Source organism: Palaemon carinicauda, chromosome 27 (assembly GCF_036898095.1).
Source record: "Palaemon carinicauda isolate YSFRI2023 chromosome 27, ASM3689809v2, whole genome shotgun sequence".
In the NCBI taxonomy this organism is placed as follows: Eukaryota; Metazoa; Arthropoda; class Malacostraca; order Decapoda; family Palaemonidae; genus Palaemon; species Palaemon carinicauda.
The window spans coordinates 92,987,772-92,995,271 of record NC_090751.1 but is presented as its reverse complement, the minus strand read 5'-3'; the positions used below and the strand labels follow the sequence as shown (position 1 = coordinate 92,995,271).

The window sequence follows — 7,500 nt, the reverse complement described above, 5'->3', positions numbered from 1 at the left end:
TTTGCATTGAAACGCACGCACAATACAGTATATACAACTGTAATGTACTTTTGTACTAAACTGTAGAAATAAATACTGAGAGAATATATACTATTAGTGTTGTGCAATTGTTCTCTCTCTCTCTCTCTCTCTCTCTCTCTCTCTCTCTCTCTCTCTCTCTCTCTCTCTCTCTCTCTCTCTACATGTAAGTATAACATGGTATCCAACAAACTGACTTACAAACTTACCACTAAAGTAGGACATAAGGGGCCTTCAGACAAGACTGCTTCAAATAGTAGAATCTTTCAATTGTGGATTAATCTCTGTTCCTCTTCCTTTTTCTCTCAAATCTAAATCTTTTCTTTACTTCTGGGAAACCTTGTTTTGTAAGCTAGATATGTCCTTTGAGTTGTGTTTAGGCCAGCTCACATGCTGACAGTGGCAAAAGTACCACCAGCAGGAGGAAAGAGATGGCGCGATGTTCGTGTCAGGTATAAGGTGTCTCTCCTGACAGATTTCTCACTTTACCAACATTGAAGGATTTCCACGTCTTCCTAAGTAATGAAAAAAAAAGTTACAATATGAATAATAAAACATAAAATATAATACATTTAGCAGTAAATGTAATTCAAAATCATATTTAGAGAATTATATAAAATCCAAGTAACGTCATTTCTTCCCATCTTCCGTCAGTTTCAACATTGTAAAATATAGATCAAGTGCTGTACTGTACAGTATTGTATTTCACAACTATTTATGATACTTTAATTTCATACCACTTACACGACCCATATATTTTTATTGGGAGTTATCTTAAGTTTATTAGGCATTTCAGACCATTACTTTTACTGCAAATCGCTCATTTTTGGTGCTACCCCTGCAAAACCCCAATTTCCCACTGGGATTCCCCATAATTATTACTATATGAAGGGATACAAGAGCTCAAGAACTGGTTTATCCTAATATTCATGGTCAGAAATAGATCCAACACAAGATAGTGGGTAAAAGAAAAATGTAGTTCATGTATATGGCTTGGAATTGAAGTACCATATATTTACCTATGTTTGTTTTACTCTGTCATAGCTTTTGAGACTTTACGGCTATCATTTCAAAAAGATGGATTTTCCGAGTATTACATTCAGAATCAATCAAAATTACTCATATATATATATATATATATATATATATATATATATATATATATATATATATATATATATATATATATATATATATATATATATATATATATAAATATATAAGCACTTCTTATTTTCATCATCAGGAATTTTGTACTAAAGTAAAGTTTTATCGCTTTTCTAAAGATGGAACTATTCGTTTGTAACTGAAGATAAATATAAGGGCTTCTGAAATATGAGCGTCGAGAGGTTATGAATACCGTAAACGTTTTACCATATATCTGGGCAGTGTTTGTTTGTATACAGTAGTTACACAACCTTAGAATACTCTAAAGTATTCAAGGCTTATTCTAGGCTGATCTGTCCTAATATCCCTTAATTTAGTCCGCCCTATATTAGGCAACCATACGATAGGGAAACTTTTCATAAATATCCAACTATTATATAGAGAAAGAACCACAATAAATGGTAGAGCATACAAGAAGACCGCCATCATCTTGGAAAAGGACAGGCGGGCGGTGGCTGGCCTGGTGAGCAATGCAAATAAACGTTGCATACAGAGGTGCTTGTAAAATGAAGGAATATGTACGGTGACTTATCATAAACTTATATATCTCTTGATGGCTCAGTTGGTAGAGTACCCGCAAGTATGGTTTCGGCTGAATAGGCAGGCGTTCGAATCTCTGGCCGGCCAGAAGCTATTACCATGAAATGAATTTCAGTGGTTATATATTCCAAGATAGAATTCAGTATTAAATACCATTGTGGTTGATATTTACATTGCTTGAAATCACGAGTGTTAGTGATATATATATATATATATATATATATATATATATATATATATATATATATATATATATATATATATATATATATATATATGTATATATATATATATATATATATATATGATAAATTTTGCACATTTTTACGTGTTTTTCATATTCAAATAAGCCATATATATTTTTGATATATTAATGTCTGGATTCTCTTAACAACCTCGGGATCACAGACCCAGGCGAAATCTCACAAAGACAAGAGCTTGGCTCCGGCCGGGAATCGAACCCTGGTCGGCAAGCTTATATAGACAGTGACTAACCCACTTGGCCACGAACAAAGATAAAAGTCAATGACAATTCTACTGTACTTCTACCTGTCGAATTCAGGTATTTTGTACTTAGAATTGAAATCAACCCATCTTCACCATCGTAGCCAATTGGTAGTTTGTTACTTGGCATTCAATTTATGATAAATTTTGCACATTTTTACGTGTTTTTCATATTCAAATAAGCCATATATATTTTTGATATATTAATGTCTGGATTCTCTTAACAACCTCGGGATCACAGACCCAGGCGAAATCTCACAAAGACAAGAGCTTGGCTCCGGCCGGGAATCGAACCCTGGTCGGCAAGCTTATATAGACAGTGACTAACCCACTTGGCCACGAACAAAGATAAAAGTCAATGACAATTCTACTGTACTTCTACCTGTCGAATTCAGGTATTTTGTACTTAGAATTGAAATCAACCCATCTTCACCATCGTAGCCAATTGGTAGTTTGTTACTTGGCATTCAATTTATGATAAATTTTGCACATTTTTACGTGTTTTTCATATTCAAATAAGCCATATATATTTTTGATATATTAATGTCTGGATTCTCTTAACAACCTCGGGATCACAGACCCAGGCGAAATCTCACAAAGACAAGAGCTTGGCTCCGGCCGGGAATCGAACCCTGGTCGGCAAGCTTATATAGACAGTGACTAACCCACTTGGCCACGAACAAAGATAAAAGTCAATGACAATTCTACTGTACTTCTACCTGTCGAATTCAGGTATTTTGTACTTAGAATTGAAATCAACCCATCTTCACCATCGTAGCCAATTGGTAGTTTGTTACTTGGCATTCAATTTATGATAAATTTTGCACATTTTTACGTGTTTTTCATATTCAAATAAGCCATATATATTTTTGATATATTAATGTCTGGATTCTCTTAACAACCTCGGGATCACAGACCCAGGCGAAATCTCACAAAGACAAGAGCTTGGCTCCGGCCGGGAATCGAACCCTGTACTTAGAATTGATTTCAATTCTAAGTACAAAATACCTGAATTCGACAGGTAGAAGTACAGTAGAATTGTCATTGACTTTTATCTTTGTTCGTGGCCAAGTGGGTTAGTCACTGTCTATATAAGCTTGCCGACCAGGGTTCGATTCCCGGCCGGAGCCAAGCTCTTGTCTTTGTGAGATTTCGCCTGGGTCTGTGATCCCGAGGTTGTTAAGAGAATCCAGACATTAATATATCAAAAATATATATGGCTTATTTGAATATGGCCAGGGCACCAGCCACCCGTTGAGATACTACCGCTAGAGAGTTATGGGGTCTTTTGACTGGCCAGACAGTACTACATTGGATCCTCCTCTCTGGTTACGGTTCATTTTCCCTTTGCCTACATACACACTGAATAGTCTGGCATATTCTTTACATATTCTCCTCTATCCTCATACACCTGACAACACAGATTACCAAACAATTCTTCATCACCCAAGGGGTTACTGCACTGTAATTGTTCAGTGCCACTTTCCTCTTGGTAAGGGTAGAAGAGACTCTTTAGCTATGGTAAGCAGCTCTTCTAGGAGAAGGACACTCCAAAATCAAACCACTGTTCTCTAGTCTTGGGTAGTGCCATAGCCTCTGTACCATGGCCTTTCACTGTCTTGGGTTAGAGTTCTCTTGCTTGAGGGTACACTCGAGCACACTCTCCTATCTTATTTCTCTTCCTCTTGTTTTGTTAAAGTTTTTATAGTTTATATAGGAGATATTTATTGTTGTTACTCTTCTTAGAATATTTTATTTTCCTTTTTTCCTTTCCGCACTGAGCTATTTTCCCTGTTGGAGCCCCAGGGCTTATAGCATACTGCTTTTCCAACTAGGGTTGTAGCTTAGTAAGTAATAATAATAATAATATATATATATATATATATATATATATATATATATATATATATATATATATATATATATATATGTATATATATATATATATATATATATATATATATATATATATATAATATAATGGGTATATATATATATATATATATATATATATATATATATATATATATATATATATATATATATATATATATATATATATATATACATATATATATATATATATATATATATATATATATATATATATATATATATATATATATATATATATATATATATATATATATATATATATATATATGTATATATATATATATATATATATATATATATATATATATATATATATATATATATATATATATATATATATATATATATATATATATATATATATATATATATATATATATATATATATATATATATATATATATAAAGGATAGTTTTTTCCAAGTTTGTGCAGCGCATTAACCTCTACGTAGATATTGAACTAATAACTAATGGTATTTGTCTGTGTTTGGAACATGTTGCTGTATAAGTAATGGGTAACGAAATAACCAAAAAACAATTTCCTTTGTTTTATAACCTCTGCAAAGAATGATTTTACTAAAGGAATTTTATTGGAAGTAGCTGATTGTTTTTATTCCCGTAAAGATATTAAGACTGCAAAATCCGGGCTTGCCAATATCCTTCACAAGGACCTTGTTTGGAGGAGAGACCCAGTGAAAAAAACAAGAAGACTTAAAGGATGTATTGGAATTTAGTGAAGAGGTAATGTTTCAAACAAGAGAATAAAATTTGTTTGTGAGAGTTATGGAGGAATGCCTCCTATTGGTATGGAATCTATTGCCCCACTGATATTAAGATTATCAGAAGACGTAATTAAAATACATGAAGTATTACCAATGTTTGTGGATATTAGATGTCAAAGACCTTAAAAAATTAATCTGTAAATGATTTATCTGATAACGTAGACCTATTACAGGATATTGCATCTGTGCCACCCAAGAACAACTCAAAAAAATCTGTAAACGACTCAAAAGAAATGTTAAATTCTGCTGAAAACAGCCTTGTTGAGGGATGAAATGGTTCATCTGCTGGTTCAGGATATGTGGGACAGGGCCGAAACCTTGATGAGACTTTGTCAGCATACAGGGAAGATACAGATATCCAAAAAAGTGAAGAAGAGGGTTGGACAGACGTAGGAAAGAAAAATAAACCTAATCTTACAGCAAAACCTCATAGAAACAGTCAAATTGAGAATCGTAGTCAACAAAATTTTAAAGTGACTGGTGTTGAAAAAAACGGGTCACCACTCGTTCAAAGGTGGGGGAAAAAACTGTTGATTTTTTTGTTGGAAGAGTGGATCCGGATGTTGACTCAAATGATATTAAAAGTTATGTTAAAAAGTCTTTGTTATAATTGTTATTAAGATAGAAGAATTGGAATTCTTCAGTTCAGAGAGCAAAGCTTTTAAACTAACAGTAAATTTAGACGAAAGGGAATGCGTATTTGACTCAGAGTCATGGCCTGAAGGGGTCATAGAAAAAAGATATTGCAAAAAGAGACAGTAAGACAAAAACTCCTGATCTTATTATTATAATTATTTATTCATTTCATATTATCATTGATATGTGCACTTTTGCTTTCTTTTAATAATGGTATTGAAAGTTTGTACTTACAATTGTTGCTCCCTGGAGAAAAATATTGATTTGGTCAGAGAGCTTGCAGTAAGTCAGTATGACTTCATATTTTTACAAGAAACATTTGTTACAGAAAACAGACTTAATGATTTATAGTTTATTGAAGAACATTATGAAGTAATCGGATCACCTGCAGTCTATTCAGAGAAAGTTATTTAGTCTTTTTCCGGTAGGTGTGGCGGTGGGTTAGCTTGTCTCTGGGAAAAAAAAATTCTTCTCTTGATATCAAAAAGATTATTATAGAAAAGGATTTTATTGTAATGTCCGTTGTTCATAAACAAAAATTACTTGTGTTTGGAAATGTATATATCCGAAATGATACTTGTAGAATAGAGACCTTGAATGATTATTTGGCTTCACATAGTTATCTTGAATATATTTTAACTGAGATTAAATATGATTTTATATTTCTTATTGGTGATTTTAATGCAGACCCTTCTTCTGGTCACTCATGGAATCATTTTCTTGATTTTATGAAAGATAATCAACTTCAATGTTTTGATATGTGCTCTGGATGACTCTACTTTCTCATTTTTGTCCTCCGGGGGTAGCTAAACCAAATGGTTAGACCATATAGTTAGGAGAGATGAAAATAATTCCTATGTGAAGAATATCAGAGTATTGTATGATATAATTGGTTCGGACCATTTGCCAGTAGAAGCTGAAGTGGTTGTTGATGCTGTAAGTCCTTTTACACCATTATATTTACCTTCCGAAGACGGGAAAATTAGGTACTATGTTGACTGGGATAATCTTTCTATGAATGAACTTTGTCTTATTAGAGTAAATGTGATGCCTAGAACGGGTAGCTTTGTAAATAACGCACAATTCGACTGCTGTTCTTGAGGTTATAGAGATTGTAAACATATCAGGGAAGTAATTAATTTTACTCTGCACTTGCAATGTCTGTAGAAGAGGAAAGCTCTCTTTACTCAAGGGAAATGAAGAGAAAATGTAAATATAGAGTGATATCTGGTTGGAATCGTACGTAAAATGTAAATACAAAACTGCCAGAATGGAATATCTAAAGTAGTTGCAGTCAGGAAGAATACATGTTGGCCCCGAGTTCGCTCAAATGCTGGAAAGCCACAAAATATCCAAAGAGTTATTAAAAGAATGTAAGAGAAATGAATTTGCTAAAAGGTCTTTATCTTTTCAAGAAAACTTTGAAGATAAAGGTATGAAATAATTCTGGGAGGATGTAAAGAAAAAGAATAACACTGCGAAACAATCAGAAATAATTGATGGGGAAAATAATATAGAAGATATAAAACAGTTTTTTTATAATAGATTTTCATCGTTTGATTTAAACAGTTCAAATGACTTCCCAGGAAATTAACTACTATTGAAATTAAATGAATATTGGATAAATAACAGAAATTTCAACATTAAGATACCATTAGATACGTTAAATAGGTTGATTTAAAAGAACTTAATATTGGAATTGGTCATGACGGAATTCATACTATTTTATTGAAAAGGGGTAGTGATCAGTTTTTGAGTTTGTTGTGTGATTTTATGAATGCCTGTTATGGTCATTGTTACTTCCCTATGGAATTAATCCTACAATAAAAGACTTAAGAGGATATGTTTCTGCATCTTTGAACTATCGTCCAGTGATGCAGTCGTAATTTATCTTGAAACTCTTTGAAATGCATCTTTTAGATATTATGGAAGAAAAAATTAGTTTTAATTCATGGCA

General features: G+C 32.5%; 1 protein-coding gene across 1 annotated transcript in view; it reads right to left on the bottom strand.

Annotated features, from left to right (window-relative positions):
* LOC137620806 (protein turtle-like) overlaps nucleotides 1-7,500 on the bottom strand; it is a 166,688-nt gene that overhangs the window by 146,931 nt on the left and 12,257 nt on the right. Inside the window, exon 2 of the mRNA XM_068351255.1 lies at nucleotides 228-533. The gene's annotated coding sequence lies outside the window, so the exon portion shown is untranslated. The remainder of the gene's footprint in view (nucleotides 1-227; nucleotides 534-7,500) is intronic.